We start from the raw sequence: 20,526 nt of genomic DNA on the forward strand, positions 1-20,526 counted from the left end.
TTGCAATTCCCCTCTGACATCAGGAAGGTAATTACAACAGGCAGGATACTGGAGAAGGTCTATTCCAACCAAAGGCTGCCCTTATTCATAGACCTCCTCAATCCATCAGCAGTACGCCTTCCCTTACACCACCTCATATGGTTAAACATACCACACTGAGGAGGAACAGTTGAGGACCTATGGCAGGAGAAAACATCCACCAGAAATGACTCTCTCATCGAAGATCTCACTGCTCACCCATCCAGCTTTTATCTCCCACAACATTAGTGGGCCCTTGTAAACCATTTCCGAACTGGCCTAAGGCCTCTGTTCAGCCACCCAACATCAGTGGGTCATCAAAACCATCCAGGCTGCAGCTGTGGTGTAGTCCAAACAATGACTGATATTGTCAAGGAGTGTCCGTTGACTAAACTGAAGGCGGGCTTAAAGAACTGCATCTAGCCACTGACAAAGTCATTGCTTGGCTCTGTGACTATGCACACACTAAATCAATACATATCAACGAGTAATTCAGTCATGCGTGTATGGAAGCCCTAAAAATATTGATGCCTAAAGCCATACTAAATGGTCCAAGCCAAAGAAGAGATGCCGAAACTCGTAACAATTCAACTTCTGGAATGCAATGCCTGAGAATATGGTGGAGGCAGTTTCAATCAAAGCATGAAAAGGGAATTAGACAGTTATCTGGAAGGGGAGAACGTGTAGGGTTACAGGGAGAAGGTAGGATAATAACATTAAGTGAATTGCTCTTTGGAGAACCAGTGTTGACACAATGGGCTAAATGGGCTCCTTCTGCACTGTAATAATTCTGTAATTCTGTGTGATTCTCACAGCTATAGGATTCTTTTAACTTGTAATGTGTTCATTATTCTAAATTGCATTTTTAGCAGGATATCGTGGTTTAGGTGAAAAAGCAAAAGACCACCTAAAGGAGTTGGTTTGTTTTTTAGATTATTGGGCAAAATTTTGCCCTCGGATGGCAGGTGGGCCCCACCGGCTCGGCAGCGGGCGGGCAGCCAAACTCTGCTGCTGAAACGGGGCCAGCCGCCATTTTGAGTGGGCGGGCCAATTAAGGCCCACCCAGCGGCCGTCCCGACAGGAAGCGTTATGCGCTTCCTGTGTGGGGGGTGAGGGAATCCCCATCTGTCAAAGTGGGCTCTTTCACGCATGTGTGCAAAAGAGCGCACTGCTCCCTGAGGCAAAGTGCTGTCTCAGGGAGTTTACTGACAGGTAAGAAAAGTCAAAAAATAGAGAAATATTAAAATTATTAACATGTCCACCTCATGTGACAATGTCACACGAGATGGGACATGTTAATAAGAAACACATAAAGTTTATTAAATTTTTAAAAAACGGACATGAAACTTCATCCCGCCAGTGGATGAAGTTTCATGAATACTCTGGAGCCCACTGGGGCCCGCTGGGGCTCCTGGCCTGCCCGCCAGCCTTAAGCTTGGACGGGCAGGGTCTTTAACAAGGTTAATTGGCCATTGACAGGTCGGCGGGTGGACAGCTGATTTCGCTGTCTACCCGCCTTCCTTAAGATTTAAATGGACCGGGATGACGTTGGGGGTTCCTCCCGACATCATCCCGCGTCATTTTCCCCTCGGCGAGCGGGCCCCGCCCCCAAATCACCGAGGGGGATATCCTGGCTATTGTTGTTGAAACAAAGAACGATAGAATCTTGCAACACAAAAGGAGGTATGCGGTTGGCTCTTTGTTGCAGAAGCCCAAAACTAATTTCACTGCCCACGTGCTCGCTGGAGCCCTGTATCTTTCTCTGCTTCAAATGTTTATCTCTCCTCCTTTAAAATATTGAGATCTGTGACTCAACTAATCCCTGTAGCAAAGCATCCACACTCTTAATTCGCTGTGTATAGAAATTTATCCTGTCTTCTAACTTTCCTTGCAGCCATCTTAAACTGGTTTGTCAGTCACAGAAAATAGCCTTTTTCCCTAATCATGGATAGAAGATTGGCTGTCTGGCAGGAGGCAGAGAGTGGGGATAAGGGGGTCCTTCTCAGGATGGCGGCTGGTGACTAGTGGAGTTCTGCAAGGGTCAGTGTTGGTACCACAACTTTTCACTTTATAGATTAATGATCTAGATGAAGGAACTGAGGGCATTCTGGCTAAGTTTGCAGATGGTACAAAGATAGGTGGAGGGACAGGTACTATTGAGGAGACGGGGAGGCTGCAGAAGGGTTTAGATAGGTTAGGAGAATGGGCAAAGAAGTGGCAGATGGAATACAACATGAGGAAGTGTGGGGTCATGCACTTTGGTCGGAAGAATAGAGGCTTAGACTATTTTCTCAATGGGGAGAGAATTCAGAAATCTGAATGCAAAGGGACTTGGTAGTCCTTGTCCAGGACTCTCTTAAGGTTAACTTGCAGGTTGAGTTGGTAGTTAGGAAGGCAAATGCAATGTTGGCATTTATTTCGAGAGGACTAGAATATAAAAGCAGGGATGTGCTGCTGAGGCTTTATAAGGCTCTGGTCAGACCACATTTAGAATATTGTGAGCAATTTTGGGCCCCGTATCTCAGGAAGGATGTGCTGGCCCTGGACAGGGTCCAGAGGAGGTTCACGAGAATGATCCCAGGAATGAAAGGCTTAACATATGAGGAACATTTGAGGACTCTGGGTCTATACTCGATGGAGTTTAGAAGGATGAGGGGGAAATCTGATTGAAACTTACAGAATACTGAAAGGCCTGGATAGAGTGGATGTGGGGAAGATTAGTAGGAGAGACTAGGACCCGAGGGCACAGCCTCAGAGTAAAGGGAAGACCTTTTAGAACAAAGATGAGGAGAAACTTCTTTAGCCAGAGAGTGGTGAATCTATGGAATTCATTGCCACAGAAGGCTGTGGAGGCCAGGTCATTGAGTGTATTTAAGACTGAGATAGATAGGTTCTTGATTGGTAAGGGGATCAAAGGTTACGGGGAGAAGGCGGGAGAATGGGGTTGAGAAACTTATCAGCCATGATTGAATGGTGGAGCAGACTTGATGGGCCGAATGGCCTAATTTCTGCTCCTATGTCTTATGGTCTTATGATCACTCTAGTAAAATGCTTCATAATTTTAATAACTCAATTTTTTAGCTCTGATCCCCAAAAATAATTGCAGTGTCCAAATTTTGTCTCATACCTGTATCATTTTTGATGCATCCTGGTGAATCTATGGCTTAACCGTTCTTTATATAATTAGCCTGCTTTTGTCTTCATTGAATTTTTAAATTATACAGTCATTTTAGGAGAAACAAAATACACAGCGTTAATAGGATTTTTTGTGTGCTGGGGTCTGCAAGCATAGAGAACACATAATAATGACTCAGAATTTACTGAGCAGGGAATCTCATGCCATACCTTATAAAAGCAAATCTGAAATATTAACTCTGTTTCTCTGTACACAGATGTCTGACCTGCTGAGTATTTCCAGTGTTTTCTGTTTTTATTCCATGGCATTCTTTGTTAGTTAGACTTGTCCTTGCATCTTTCAGCTCCAAAATCCTTTGCCCACAAAATTCTTGGAAGAGCGAGTAAGAATGGCCCAGAGAGAGGAAATAGGTTATCTGGGACTGTAGTGAGCAATAGGACAAAGAGTGTGCCTCCTTAACCAATGAAATTGAAAGATTAAAAAATAAACTAAGGACTGAATTAGAGTGGGTGAATTCAATGTCAAATCAGGTACAGAAAGCAAAATAATGAGAGGGAAAGAAAGACTAGAATAAGTGAGTGTGAAAAAAAAGTCAGAAACGAAAAGTAAGAAAAAAAAATCAATTTAAAATGTGACATTTTAAAAATCACTGAAAACAGTTCACAGAGCAGAATCACTCCTGAATTGCATTAAGTGCGGTAGTGGCTGCAGTGGCGGGTTTTTGCTCCATATTGTCCCATTCCCGGCGCATCCCGCTTCATTAATAATGTATTCACGGTAAACCCGCCGGATCGCTGGTGGGCAGGCTCGGATTTGTCCGCCACGCCGTGACCTCAACACTTCCTCGCTCTAGGCGCCATATTTAAAGCGCACCAGAGCGCAGCCTATTTCATTTCTACAGATCAGGACTACTCCAGGCAAAAGATGGCCCTGAAAGCAAAGTAGACGGCAGCCCCAAAATTTAGTGACGCCTCACAGGAGTGCCTTTGGATGCCGTTAAGGTCCGCCGCGATGTCTTCTATCCCTGCTCTGGATGCAGGCGGCCCGGCAGTATCACAAATCCGGCCTGGGGGTGGTGTCAGCGGCAGTCAATGCCAATGGAGGAGGTCAGAGGAGGTCAGCAAGAGGATGAATGATCTCATCCATTCCACCAGGCTAAGTCAACTACCTCATCACTCTTAACACACACTCCCAAACCTATGCACGTCCACAAGGATCTCACACCTCAAGGGACAACACCACGAACACTCATACACATCAGAAGCAACAGGTCCAATCATTGCACAGGCTGCCTTCATCCCTGCTGCGGATGTCAGGGCAGCATCTAGAAGAAGTGGCAGGCCTAGAAAAGTCAAGAAATTCTGATCACAAGTGGTTGCACGGGGGAACACATTTTGTCACTTTATAATCTGAAAATAAATTCACTTTCAATATGTAATATTGCCTTTCAGCTTCATTTACAGGCTTCGAGAGTGCTCCTACTGCATCCTCCCCCCACCACCCCAGCAGTTCAGTTGCACACAGCTGGACCACGAGTGATTCTGGAGGAAGAAGTGTGTGTGTGTGTGGGGCAGGGCCTTTCGGAGCCTCGTGCAAGCACTCTCCCATGCACGTGGAGCCTTCTTCCATCACACTCATCTCACTATCTCGAGCATTTTCAATGCTGCCTGCTGGGATTCTTTCTCAGTTGTCCATCTGAGCTGATCTGCATCTCCACCCATCCACTGATTGCACTCCCATGCAGCACCTGTGTCCGTCCAACGTAAGGCTCCACTCGCTTTCAATTTGCACAGCATGGTAGTCATTGTTTTTGATAAGCACCCTCATCCTTTCCCCTCCCTTTGTTACCCATGTCCTTTCCCCCATCACAATCGAACCCCCAGCATCACCTTTGACCTTCCCACCATTACCCTACAGCCTGAACCCTTCTCCTTCATAAATGTCCAGGGGAATGTGCATGTTCTCTACCTTCCTGAAAATTCTACCCCCATCCACATTGACCTCCCTGACCTCCACCTTCCAATCCCCAGAGTCCGTGTCTGCCTCCATGTCCCCACAACCACCCTCGTCGCCCTGGTACCAACGCACCCTCACCCTCCCATCCTACCAGCTCCATCTGCCCCCTCTCACACTAACCATTCCATCCTCCCATGCCCAGCCTAAGTTCGCTCCCCAGGAAGTTCTCATTTCCTCCACAGAGCCCTCCCTTGGACATTCACCTGGACATTCCACCCCTCCCTTACACTTTTCCATGCCTTACACCTCCGCTCTGTACACCCCCCTTACACCTTCCTCCCCTCCCACCTCCAACACCTTTGCACCCTCCCCCAACTCCAGCCACCCCAATCTCACCCCGCTGACACCTTCAGCCCCCCACCCCCCCGCAACCTCACCCCTGTCCTCCCAGTACACCTTCCTCTCCCACCGCCCACCGCCCCCCCGCCCCCCAACTCCCCTATGCCGCTCATCCATACCTTCCCATGGCAAAGTCCCTGAATGATGGTGCGAGCCCATGGTGAAGTTGCAAAGCAGGTCCGATGGAGATCCGAAGCCTCAGCGAAGTCAAAGGTGCTGCATGGAGACCTCCCACCTTCCTAGAGCTGCTTTGCAGTGGTGTCATGTGCATGAGGATCTACCCACCATATGATGCATGTGTTCCTCCAGGGTCCGATAGCTGTAGGTCTCCAGCATCTTCTCCTCCTTGGATGTCTGTGGTCTGAGCAAGGCCCTAAAGGTAAGTCCCGACTTCTGCATGTCACACTTGTCCAGGCATGTTCTGGACCGGCATGTTTTCCCACTGGCATGATGGCAAATTGGGCATGGGAGAACGATTCCGGTTGGACCATACTTTGCACGCCATTAGCAGGATGCAAATCGGTTTCACACCAGCCTGCAGCAGGGTTCACAATCTGCCATGGCAGATACCATTGGATGATCCCGCTGTGATTTCACGCTGGTGTGAAACCGATGTCTGCCCCTCTTGCCGAATTCTTCTCCCACCCACCATGACGCCCGCTGCAAATGGGAGCAGAAAATTCCACCTACAACCTGAAGGAACGAGAGTCCACACTACAATTGTTCACTTTCTGGGCAAAGAGATTGACTGAAAGTCATTAAAAATTCTCATGTAGTTAATTCTCATGTCAGCTGTGTGGGCGGGGGGAGGAGGGAGGGTCGGGGCCTGCGCTCTTTCATGCATGCACGTGAAAGAGCGCAGCAATCTCCCTGAGATTTATGTTGTAAATTCCTTGTGTCATGAGGCTATGCCCCTTTATTTTTGAAAATATGATTTTTCAACTGACTGAAAACTTTGAAATTTGAAATGAGACAGAACTTGAAAATGCAAGGCTATCTTCCAAGGTGAAGATGAAAAACAAACAAATCACTCTCAGGGGAGTAGGAAGGAAGACACATTTCCAATAATGCAGAGACCCATCGAAACTAGTCACCGTCTCAGGAAGAGACATTAAAATGCTGGATATTGAAACAATGGCTGCCACAGACAGACCCACCCAAAAACCCTTGGAAATACATAATGGGTGAAGTATTTCAGGGCAAGACTGCCAGCCACTGCAGAGAGATGTGAAGAAAGATTTCAGCAGAGGAAACAGGCTGAAAGCTGCTCTCTGTCTCTTTTGGAACAAGTTCCATTACCCAGTTCGGAAGCCAACTTTACTAGAAATCTACCAGCGAACCGAGGTCTTGTAATAATTGCAATATCTTCCACATGTGACTGCATCCATGAAAACAGCTAACCCAAATCAGCTGCAATGTTTAAAAATCCATGCCTCAAGGACAATCAAAGGACACTTAACCATATATTCTTTTAACATTTTTTATTGGACTCTAACTTCTAACTTCATTCTCTCTGATACGTGTGTGTGTGTGTTGACGTTGCATTTGTATTATTTTTTCTTGGGTTTAGTGGCTAATAAATTTGCTCTTTCCTTGACTCAAGAAAAGCTAGTTTGATTGGCTCCTTATTGCTTACAGCTTAAATAGTCAAATACATTCTGATTTGGAAAAGGCATATCCTCATGAAAAAGAAACTTAAACCTTTGTTGTGACCAACCGAGAAGGTTGAAGAGAGGGAAGCCAGTTCATCCCTTCTCACCTGGGTCGTATCACCTGGCATAACATTCTGTGGTGATTTACTTGACAATTAACATGTGAAAGCAGCAGCTTCATGAAATGACAGGGAGGTTGAGAGTGATATGGCATCTTTGCAAAGCTAACACTGGAGCACTGCAGATTGGCCAGTGGCTTATGACAATTTGCAATTCACAAGCTATCTCTCCCTCACCACAAGTTGCTGGCTAGCTTGTACATTAATAGTTGTGTGCATCATTCATATTTTCCAGAAAATTCCAGGCCAGTATAACGCGCAATGATCAATTAATATGTATCAATGTGGTGATCAATGTGAAACAAAGATGTTCTCATAAATTAATGCAGTCTGAGTGCAGAAAGTTCAGGCCTAGAATTCTAGATTTGCTATAAATCCCATTTATGCGGGTAAATGAGGGGCTGAATAATGAGATGCTGGATTCCCCACCCCTCCCTGGCTAAAACGTTGGTTTGGGGTGGGGGGGGGCCACCAAGAGGAACACCAGCTATCCTACAGCCATTTAATGACCAATTGGCTATTAATAGGCTGGAGACAGTGGCATCAGTCATGAAGGCAACTGAGTGAATATTTGTTCATGCAAGACTTGATGTAAGCTATTAAGTTGTGATACTTTTCCAAGAGAAGTACATTCAAAGTAACAGTTCTGATCATATTTGCTTATTTTTAATCAATACAAATTGTTTTCAGATAATAATGGCCAGAAACGTACCTATGTTGGGCAGGCTGGGCGGGAGCTGGCGGGGGCGTGTGCGGAGCCAATCGCCACTCGTGATCGGCTACGTGCCACCATTTTACGGAGGAAGGCCACTTAAGGCCCGCCCAGCGTGATGCAATGCCAGTAGCGCTCAGCTGTGTGGGCAGGGGGAGGAGGGAGGGTCAGGGCCTGCCCTCTTTCACGCATGCACGCGAAAGAGCGCAGCAATCTCCCTGAGGCACAAAGCTGCCTCAGGGAGATTAAGTTGATATTAAAATAATTAAATAAAGCATTTAAAAAGTTATCTAAGCATGTTCCCACTTGTGACAGCATCACATGAGATGGGACATGTTTTTATCTTTCAGGAAAATTTTTTATTTATTTTATAAAACTTTCAGGAAACCTCATCCCACCCATGAATGAGGTTTCCTGAAAAACGCAAAGGCTGCTTGGGCTCTTCGCCTGCCCGTCAACCTTAAGGTTGGACGGGCAGTGCTGTTAATTGGCTTAATTAGTTTCCTAATGGCCTTAATAGGTGCGCGCCTGCCGAACAAAAGATCTAAATGACGCGCGATGGATGTCGGGACGCGCGATGGATGTCGGGACGCACGCCCGACGTCATCTCGCGTCATTTTGTACATCAGCGCATTGGGCCCACCCCTGCACGCTGACAGTAATATTCTGGCCAACGTAAAAATAATGAATGCTGTTAAAAAGCCTAGCAGGAAAGACTGTGTTAAAGAATCCATTTCATATTCATACCTCAGTTTTGTAAAAGACTGTGTTAAAGAATCCATTTCATATTCATACCTCAGTTTTGTAATTTAAAGACAATTTATACAGAACTGTTGAAACACATTCCGTAAAATGTGAATAAATCAGTTCAAATCTCCAAGGCTGTACTGATTGTCATCACACAAATAGTTTTGTGTAGGTCTAATCTTCTAATAATACATATGTTCATCATTTCCATTCAAGTAATCACAGTTTTTGTTATGAAAACAACTCTCTGGAATGCTGAGCTATTGCAAATTAGTGTGAAATAAGAGTGAAGGTCATGTTGGAGATATGATATAATGGCTTTTCAGCTGAGTTTAAGCAGCGGCATACTTAATAAGAATGTTAGTGAAGGCCTGGATAGCAAATCGTCTTGCGACTGAACTCTAGGGATCTCAGGCAATCAGATGCTGTTGTGTGTGTTGTCTCTGAGTATCATTTCCCAAATAAAACCTGTTAAATTAAGAACTTGCTCTTGAACCTTAGCTGCTAGCACAGTGTCAACAGCTCCAAGCTGGTTTCTCAATCAGTATTAATCTACAAGCATATTACACTATGCTGATTACCCAGGCAAACTATTATTTACACTTTGGGAAGAATAACTTCTATTTAGCATACCACAAATCTTTTACCTCAGTGCTTTTTTTTAATAAACTTCTAAGAAGATTTCTTTTTACATCCCAACGTTAAAAATAATAATTATTTTTTCTATATTTTTTTCTGTGGATCAAAATACTGGTACTTGCTTTCAGTTGAGAAAAGGAAGTTTGCTTTCCAATGTGAAATAAGAAAGCAGCAGAGGCCACTCAGCGCTAGACTTCATTACAGCCTTGGTCCAAACATGGACAAAAGAGCAGAATTCAGGGCACAAGGTGAGAACTGACTGCCCTTGATATCAGGGGCAGTACTTGGCCTATTGTGGCATCAAAGAGCTCTAGCAAAATTGAAGTCATTGGAAATCGGGGGAAAACTCTCCATTGATTGGGGTCATACCCAGCACAAAGGAAAATGGTGTTCGGTGTTATAGGCCAATCACCTCAGGCCCAGGATATTGCTGCAGGAGTTCCTCAGAGTAGTGTCCTGGGCCCAACCATCTTCAGTGCTTCATTAATGATCTCCATCATAAGGTCAGAAGTGGGGATGTTCGCTGATGAGTGCACAGTGTTTGGTACTAATTGCAATTCCTCAAACACTGAAGCAGTCCGTGCCTCCATGCAGCAAGAGCTGGACAACATTCATCCATGGGCTGATATGTGGCAAGTAATATTTGTCACTCAAGTGCCAGGCAATGACCATTTCCAACAAGAGAGAATCTGACCTGACTTTTAATGACATCATGTCTCCCATGACTTTTAATGACATCACCAACATTGAATTCCCCACCATTAGCATCTCATGGTGGGTTACCATTAACTAGAAACTTAACAGGACCAGCCAATAAATACTGTGGTTATAAGAGCAGGTTGAAGTTCTGTGGTGAGGAATTCATCTCCTGATTCCCCAAAGCCTATCCACCATTTATAAGGCACAAGTTACGAGTATGATGGAATACACTCCACTTACCCTCACCTTCCAAACCCATGACTGTATTGTTGTGTGGTAGAGGTTTAGACAGGGTTTGGGGATTGTCAAGTCTCCTAAAACTGTGCTGCTCGAGTCCATGGTCTTTTTAACCACTATTATTTAATTACAGCAAGTATTCACACATCTGGAGGAGTCAAGAGCTCCTGAACTCTCTTACTACTCAGCCATGTGATCTGACATCATTATTATTTTAGCATCATGTATGCTTCTGATGTTAACCCTTTGCTCTACATCTCTTCCAAGTCGTTAACAACATCATATTTGCACCTCCACCTGGGAGAGCATAGAGAAAGCAGACCTGTAAGGAACACACTGGACAGGGAGAGGATATGAGAGCGAGGCTTGGGGCTGCTGGAGTATACCAGGGGGAAAATTTTCCCCCCCATCGGAGGGGAAGTGCAGGAGCAGGTGTGGGCAGCCGTGCCTCCAATCAGCGCCCTCAATTGGGGGCGCGCCACCATTTTATGTGGGTAGGTCAATTAAGACCCGCCCAGTGTGACGTCCGCCAAGTAGCGCTATGCGCTCCCTGTGTGGGCAGAGGGGGATTCCCTCAGCCGAGAATGCGCTCTTTCGCGCATGCACGTGAAAGTGCGCACTGATCTCCCTGAGGCTAAGTGCTGCCTCAGGGAAATCGGCTCCAAATTTTAAAATGGTACGCAAGCGATAACAACATTTCCCTGGCATGTCCCCTCATGTGACACACCTGAGTTGGGACATGTCCATCACTTTTACTGAAACCTTTATTAAATATTTAAAAACCCTCATGAAACCTCATCCTGCCCGTGGATGAGGTTTCATGCTTTTTCTTAAGCCTGCCAGGGCCCCCGGCCTGCCCGCCAACCCTAAGGTTGGATAGGCAGGCCCAGTAATGAGCTTAATTGATTTTTAATGGCCTCAATAGGCTGTTGACAGGTCGGTGGGTGCGCAGCTGACTCGGCTGCGCCCCCGCCGACCTGAAAATGGAACTGACGCGGAGTGACGTCGGGAGTTCCACCCGACATCATCCCATGTCATTTTACACATCAGTGAGTGGGCCCCGCCCCTGCCCACTTGCTGATCGGAAGACCCACCCCCAGGTTTTAAAAAGAAAAATCAAATCATGACATCACAGGAAAGCCGTAAGCTGATTGGCTGGTGAGTAACTGCTCTTAGGGACAGTGTGTAAATAGCTGGGAATTAGAATGTACGTGCATTTTTTAATATTTTATTTTAAGTGGTAAAAGTCTATTCTATTATTAAGGTTTAAATTAGTACAGTAAGGAGAAGCACTAAATAAAAGATATAAAAAAGGAAAATAAATAATAATAAATAAGATAATAATAAAATTGATAAATAATAAATAATAAAGCTGATTAAAACACATTAAGGATGGCATGGCAGGTGACTTGTTGTGACTGCAGAATGTGGGAACTTCTGGACATCAGTGTGATCCAGTGCAAGCACATCTTCATAAGTGTCTGCGGCTTGAGGAGCTTTGGCTCAGAGTCATTGAGATGGTGGCTGAGCTGCAGACATTGTGACACATTAGGGAGGGAGAAAATTACCTGGACACTTTATTCCAGTAGGCAATCATACCCCTTAGGATAGGTTCTTCTAATTTGGTCAGTAATCAGGGACAGAATGGTGTGACTGCCAGTGAAGCAGGTATGGGGTTCCAGAAGGCTGGAATTCAGGAGCCTCAGCCCTTGCAACTGTCCAGCAGGTTTCAGGTTCTTTCAGCTGGTTTGAATGAGAGTGGGGGCTGTAGGGTGGATGAGCAAACTGACCATGGAATCCTGGTACAGAAAGCCATTCAAGCGGAGGAAGTAAATAGGAATTTAATGGTAGTAGGGGACAGCACAGTTAGAGGATAGACGCAGTTCTCTGTAGCTGAAAGTGAGAGTCTAGATGGCTGTGTAGCCTGCCCGGTACCAAGGTTCGGGACATCTGCTCAGGGCTCGAGATGAGCTTGCATTGGGAGGTGGAGGATCCAGTGGTCATGATCTATGGAGGTACCAACGACAGGGGTAGAACTAGGAAAAAGGTTCTGCTGAGGAAGAATGAGCAGCTAGGAGCTAAATTAAAAAGCAGAACCTCAAAATTAATAATCTCCAGATTATTACCTGAGCCAGCAAATTGACGTAGGGTAAATAAGATTAGTGAGATGAATGTGTGACTCATACATTGGTATGGGAGAAATGGGTTTCAATTCACGATCACTGGCACCAGTACTGGGGAAAGTGGGAGCTGTACTGTTGGGATGATTTACATCTGAACCATGCTGGGACCACTGTTCTGGCAAATCATATGATGAGGGCGGTAGAGAGAGCTTTAAACTAAATAATGGGGGAAAGGGATTATGTGAGAGGAGATATAAAGTAAAGGGAAACAACAAAGTAATGGAGCAGGGCACCAATGAGTTCCAGAGTGTGACAGGAAAGGACAAAACCAGCTGATAAGGCCGGAGATTGCCAAAGTAGTAAAAAAAAACAATTTAAGGCTCTGTATCTAAATGCACGTGGTGTCTGAATGCACACAGTGTTTGTAACAAAAAGAATGAGTTGTTAGCACAGATAGAGATAAATATATATGACCTGATAGGCATGACAGAGACTGGTTAAAAGATGACCAAAGCTGGGACCTGAATGTTGAAGGGTATTTGACATATCGGAATGATAGGAAGCAAGGGAAAGGTGATGGGGTAGCTTTGTTAATTAAGGATGACATTAGTTCAGTACTGAGAGATGACATTAGCTTGAAAGAGCAAGATGTAAAATCAGTCTGGGTAGAGATAAAAAAATAGTAGAGGTAAGAGGTCACTTCTGGGAATAGTTTATAGGCCCGCTAACAATAGTTACACTGTAGGACAGAACACACAGGAAGAAATAAGTGGGAAAGAAAGGTACAGCAATAATCATGCATGACTTTACATGTAGATCAGATAAATCAAATTAGCAAAGGTAGCCTGGAAAATGAATTCATAGAGTGTTTTCAGGACAAATTTTTTAGAGCAGTACATTCTAGATCCAACCAGGGAGCAGGCTGTCCTAGACCTGGCAATGTGCATTGAGTCAGGATTAATCAATAACCTCAAGATAAAGGAGTCTCCAGGTGATAACAATCGCAACACGATAGAACTTCATGTTCAGTTTAAAAGTGTTGGTCCATGACTAGTGTTTTAAACCTAAATAAAGGTAACTATGAGGGTAGGAAGGCAGAACTGGGAAAGTAGGTTAAAAGGTATGTCAGTACAATGGCAGACTTTTAAGGAGATATTAATAACTCTCGGCAAAGTTTCATCCCAGAGAGAAAGAAAGGCTTTTTGAGAAAGATATGGCTAAATAAGGATGTTAAGGATACTACTAAATTGAAAGAAACACTGTACAAATCTGCAAAGATTAGTGGTAAATCAGAGGATTGGACAAATTTTAAGAACCAGCAAGGTGGGCAGAAAGGGGAGTATGAGAGAAAGCTAGCCAGTAATATAAAAATCGTCGCTCCAGACATTGGCACCTGCTTCACTATGTCATAGTACGAGCGAGGGACCGCAAGGATGTTCACATCACCCATGCCATGACAGGAGATGACAAGTGCTGGACTGACTGTTGCCTAAGCCGGGCTACTATCTCCATCAACCTGGCCCAGAGACAACAGTGGCTCCAGAAGTGCTGCCGCAGAAAAATCAATGTCAATAGACTCAAGGACTCTGCGAAGAAAGCCCTATTTAGTCAGCACCTCACTAGCAATGGGCTCAATGAACAGGAACCACAGAATGTCCACAGTGTCTGGTCTGTACTTAAATCTACCATAATCAGCACCTGTAAGGATACTCTTGGTTTCTCCAGCAGGAAACATCAAGACTTGTTTGACGAGAACTACCAGGAGATCCAGGAACTATTGAATCGCAAGCACCACCACCATTTGAGGGAAAGAAAGCAGGTCTACAGACAAATGAAGGCTGAGGTCCAAGAAAAAACGCATGACCTAAAGAACAGAAAGGTGGAAAGTGCATAGGAAATACAGCAACTCGCCAAAAGCCACAAGATGCGTGGATTCTTCAGTGCAGTCAAGACCATTTACAGCCTAAGCACCCAAGGACCTAGCCCACTGAGAGCTAAGAACAGAGTGCTCATCAAGGACAGAAAGGCCGTCAGGCCTCATTGGAAGGAGCACTTCAAGGATTTCCTCAACTGAGCCTCAGCACTCGACAGGAGTGCCGTCGACCACATTCCACAACATGCTACCTGCCACCACCTCAGCACAGTCCCAGCCTGACAGAATCACAGAATCTTAACAGCACAAAAGGAAGCCATTTGGACCATTGTGTCTGCACCGGCTCTCCAAAGGAGCATTATGACCTAGTGCCATTGCCCTGCCTTTACCCCATACCCCAACACATTGTTTTTATTCAAAGAATCATCTAATGTCCTCTTGAACGTCTCGATTGAAGCTGCCCCCACCACACTTCCAGGCAGTGCATTCCAGACCCGAACCACTGGTTGTGTGAAAAAGTTTTTTCCCACATCACACTTCGGCAAGTTATCAGATTCAGAGTGAAGGGCAATGGGACGATCACTTTAAAGCCCTCTCATTCTTGATCCTTTTATGAGTGGGAACAGCTTCTCCCTATCTACTCTGTCCAGCCCCCTCATGATTTTGAACATCTCTATCAAATCTCCTCTCAGCCTTCTTCTCTCCAAGGAGAACAGTCCCAACCTCTCCAATCTATCCTCAGCTGAAGTTTTTCATCCCTGGAACCATTCTTGTAAACCTCTTCTGCACTCACTCCAAAATGTTCACATCCTTCCTATAATGTGGTGCCTAGAACTGTATACAATATTCCAGATGAGGTCTAACAAGTGTCTTATATAAATTCAGCATAACCTCCCTGCTCTTTTATTCTATACCCCTATTAATAAAGCCCAGGATACTATATGCTTTATTAACTGCTCTCTCCACCTGTCCTGCCACTTTCAATGATCTATGCACATATACACCCAAGTCTTTCTGCTCCTGCACCCCCTTCAAAATTTCACCGCTTATTTTATATTGTCTGTCCATGTTCTTCCCTCGAAAATGCATCACCTCACATTTCTCCGCATTGAACTTCATCTGCCATCTATCTGCCCACTCCACCAACTTGTCTATGTCCTCTTGAAGTTCCACACCATCCTCCTTGCAGTTCACAACACTTCCAAGCTTTGTATCACCTGCAAACTTTGAAATTGTCCCCTCCTCACCAAGATCTAGATAATTAATATATAACAGGAAAAGCAAGGGTCCCAATACCAACCCCTGGGCGACTCCACTACAAACCTACCTCCAGCCCGAAAAATATCAATTGACCATTACTCTCTGCTTCCTATTTTTCAGCCAATTTTGTGTCCACATTGCTACTGTCCCTTTTATTCTATGAACAATAACGTTTCTCCCAAGTCGGTTATGTGGCACTGCCTTTTGAAAGTCCATGTACATCACATCAACAGGATTACCCTCATTGACCTATTCTATTACCTCTTTAAAAATCTCCAGCAAGTTAGTTAAACACAATTTCCCCTTTAGTAATCCATGCTGGCTCTTCCTTATCAACCCATATTTTTCCATGTGACTCCTAATTCTATCCTGAATAATTGTTTCTGGAATCTTGCCCATCACTGAAGTTAAACTGACTGGTCTGTAATTGCTGGGCTTATCCTTACAAACTTTTTTGAACAAAGGCGTAATGTTTGAAATTCTCTAGTACTCTGGTACCACCTCCGAGTCTAGGGAAGACTGAAAGATTATGGCAGTGCCCCTGCAATTTCTACACTCACTTCCTTCAATATCCTTGGATGCATCTCATCCAGTCCCAGTGCCTTGTCAACTTTAAGTACCGACAGTCTGTTCAACAGTTCTTCCTTATCAATTTTAAACCCTTCTAGCGACAGGGTTTCCTCATCTGTCACCACGGCCTCATGGCCTGACAGGAGGTTGAAAAGGACATCTGACAGCTAAGAACCAATAAGGCTGTCGGCGCAGATGGAATCCTTGCCAAAATAGTAAAATACGGTGGTGAAGTACACTTGGCATGGATAAATGACTTATCTCCCTCATCTGGAAGGAGGAGAGCATGTCAGGGGATCTCTGAGATGCCATAATCATGACTATCTTCAAAAGAGGAGACAAGACCGACACGGCAACTACAGAGAGGTATCCCTGTTGCCCACCACAAGGAAGGTCATTGCAAGAGTCCTTCTTAATTGCCTTCTCCCCGTAGCTGAAGAGATCCTACCGGAGTCACAATGCAGATTCCATACATCAAGAGACATGGTGGACATAATCTTCACAGCAAGACAAGTTCAAGAAAAATGCAGAGGGCAGCAACTACCTCTATTCATGGACCCTGGAAAAAATTATTAATTTTGCTTCCAATTTCCACCCCTCCATCATTTTCACATGGTCCATCTCTGACACTTCCCTTCCCTTCCTTGACCTCTCTGTCTCAATTTCTGGTGATAGACTGTCCACCAATATCCATTACAAGCCTACCGACTCCCACAGCTACCTCGACTACAGCTCCTCACACCCCGCTTCCTGTAAGGACTCCATCCCATTCTCTCAGTTCCTTCGCCTCCGTCGCATCTGTTCTGATGATGCCACTTTCAAAAACAGTTCCTCTGACATGTCCTCCTTCTTCCTTAACCAAGGTTTTCCACCCACGGTGGTTGACAGGGCCCTCAACCGTGTCCGGCCCATCTCCCGCGCATCCGCCCTCACACCTTCTTCTCCCTCCCAGAAAAATGATAGGGTCACCCTTGTCCTCACTTATCACCCCACCAGCCTCCGCATTCAAAGGATCATCCTCCGCCATTTCCGCCAACTCCAGCATGATGCACCACCAAACACATCTTCCCTTCACCCCCCCCGGCGGCATTCCGCAGGGATTGTTCCCTCCGGGACACCCTGGTCCACTCCTCCATCACCCCCTACACCTCAACCCCCTCCCACGGCATCTTCCCATGCAACCACAGAAGGTGCAACATCTGCCCCTTTACTTCCCCTCTCCTCACTGTCCAAGGGCCCAAACACTCCTTTCAAGTGAAGCAGCATTTCACTTGCACTTCCCTTAACTTAGTCTACTGCATTCGTTGCTCCCAATGCGGTTTCCTCTACATTGGAGAGACCAAACGCAGACTGGGTGACCGCTTTGCAGAACACCTTCGGTCTGTCCGCAAGCATTACCCAGACCTCCCTGTCGCTTGCCATTTCAACACTCCACCCTGCTCTCATGCCCACATGTCCGTCCTTGGCTTGCTGCATTGTTCCAGTGAAGCTCAACGCAAACTGGAGGAACAGCACCTCATCTTCCGACTAGGCACTTTACAGCCTTCCGGACTGAATATTGAGTTCAACAATTTTAGATCATGAACTCTCTCCTCCATCCCCACCCCCTTTCCGATTTTCCCCCTCCTTTTTGCTTTTTCCAATAATTTATATAGATTTTTCTTTTCCCACCTACTTCCATTATTTTTAAATGTATTTCCATCCATTGTTTTATCTCTACCTTTTAGCCTATTTCGATCCCTTCCCCCCACCCCACCCCCACTAGGGCTATCTGTACCTTGCTCGTCCTGCTTTCTACCCTTAATGAGCACATTCCTTTAGATAATATCACCACCTTCAACACCTCTTTGTCCTTTTGTCTATGACATCTTTTGGTTATCTCCACCTATCACTGGCCCTCTTTCCAGCTCTTCTTGTCCCACCCCCCCACTAATCCAACTTATATTTCACCTCTTTTCTATTTTTACTTAGTTCTGTTGAAGGGTCATACGGACTTGAAACGTTAACTGTGTTCCTTTCCACAGATGCTGCCAGACCTGCTGAGTTTTTCCGGGTATTTTTGTTTTTGTTTTGGATTTCCAGCATCCGCAGTTTTTTGCTTTTATCTATTCATGGCCTTCTTTGACCTCACAAAAGCCTTCGTCTCTATCAACCGGGAGGGATTGTTGGAGCGTCCTCCTCAAACTGGGCTACCCGCAGAAATTTGTCGCCATCTTCCACCTGCTGCACAATGACATGCAAGGCATGATCTTTCCCAACGGTTCTGCCACAGACCCAATATGAGTGAAAACTGGTGTCAAGCAAGGTTGTGTCATCACATAAACGCTCTTTTCCATCTTCCTTGCTGCAACACTCCACCCGCCCCCTCCATGAAGCTCCCTGCTGGAGTGGAGCTATTCTACAGGACGAGCAGGAAACTATTCAACCTACGCTGCCTCCAGTTCAGAAGCAAGATCACCCCAACCTCTGTCATCAAGCTGCAGTACGCTGATGGTACTTGCATACTTAAAGGTCGAGCTCCAAACCATCATCGACGCATTCATGGTGATGTATGAAAGAATGGGCCTTAGGCTAAACATCTGGAAGTCAAAGGTCCTTTACCAGCCTGCTCCCGCTGCACAACACTGCCCCCCCGACTATCAAGATCCATGGCAAACCATTGGACAACGTGGATCATTTCTCACTCCTTGGGAACTTCCTCAGTGAGGGCAGAAATCGATGATGAAACTCAAGTATGCTAGCGCAATCTTCGGCCGATTGAGGAAAAGAGTGTTTGATGACTAAGAACTGAAAGCAGGCACCAAGCTCATGGTCTACTGGGCTGCAGTGCTACCTGCCCTCCTGTATGTGTCAGAGACATGGACAACGTTCAGCAGACACCTTAAATCCCTGGGGAAATATCACCAGCGATACCTCTGCAAAATCTTGCAAATTTAATGGCAGGATAGGCGCTTCATATCAATATTCTCTCTCAGGCCAACACCCCCAGATTCGGGGCACTGGTTGTGGTTAATCTGCTACTTTGGGCAGGCCACACCATCCACATGCCGAACAGAAGACTCCCAAAACAAGCTCTCCAATTTGAGCTTTGCCACTGCAAGCGGTTACCCTCAGGAGGGCAGAGAAACCATTTCAGGAACGTCCTCAAAGCCTCCCAGAAAAATGTAACATCCCCACCGATATGTGGGAATCTCTTGCTCCCAAACAGGAGAAGAAGCATCCACGAATGTCTCCGACAGGCCCAGGTGGAGGCCAAGTGCAAACAGCGAAAGAAGCGTACCAAAATCTGAGCATCATACCCACCCGCCTCATCAAACACTACCTGACCACCTGTTGCAGAGTGTGTGAATCCAGCGTTGGACTTTTTAGTCACCTCAGGATCTACAACCCTGGAGTGGTAGAAAGTCATCCTCGGTCCCGAGGGACTGCCTAAGGAGACGAGGGAGAATATAAAAACAGATAGTAAGGGTCTCTACATGTATTTAAATAGGATAAGACTAACCAAAGCTAGTGTTAGCCCACTAGAGAGTGAGTCTGGGGAATTGATAATGGAAAACAAAGGAATGGCAGAGGCATTGAACAGCTATTTTGTGTCTGTCTTCCTGGTAGAAGAATTAGAAAACTTCCCAAAGATACTTTGATAATCAAGAGGTGATAGGGAAGGAAGCACTTAAAACAATCATGATCAGCAGAGAAAAGGTGCAAGGAAAACTATTAGACCTAAAGGCTGACAAGTCCCCAGGACTGGATGGCTTGCATCCTAGGATCTTAAAAGAAGTGGTGGCACAGATAGTAGATGCATTGGTTATAATTTTCCAAAATTCCTTAGATTCTGGAATGGACTCAGCAGATTGGAAAATAGCTAATGTAACACCTCTGTCCAAGAAAGAAAGGTGGCAGAAAGCAGGAAACTATAGGCCGTTAGCCTAACATCTGGCATAGGGAAAGTGCTAGAATCCATTGTTAAGGAGGTTATAGCAGGATACCTAGAAAATAACAACGTGATCAGGCAGGACCAACATGGCTTTATGAAAGAGAAATTATGTTTAACTAATCTATTAGAGTTTTTTGTGATGAAGTAACATTCAAGATGGATAAAGGGGAACCAGTTGGTGTTGTGTACTTAGATTTCCAAAAGGCATTTGATAAGGTACCGTGTCAAAGGTTACTACACAAAATAAGAGTATATGGTGAAGGAGGTAACATATGAGCATGGAAAAAAGATTGGTTAGCTAATAGGAGGCCGAGAGTAGGGATACATGGGCCTTTTTCAGATTGGCAAGGTGTATCTATTGGAGTTCCACAGTCATGAGTGCTGGGTCCTCAACTATTTACAATCTCTATCAATGGCTTGGATGAAGGGTGCAAAAGTATGGTAGCTAAATA

The sequence above is a fragment of the Cetorhinus maximus genome, chromosome 4, assembly GCF_964194155.1.
Source record: "Cetorhinus maximus chromosome 4, sCetMax3.hap1.1, whole genome shotgun sequence".
NCBI lineage: Eukaryota > Metazoa > Chordata > Chondrichthyes > Lamniformes > Cetorhinidae > Cetorhinus > Cetorhinus maximus.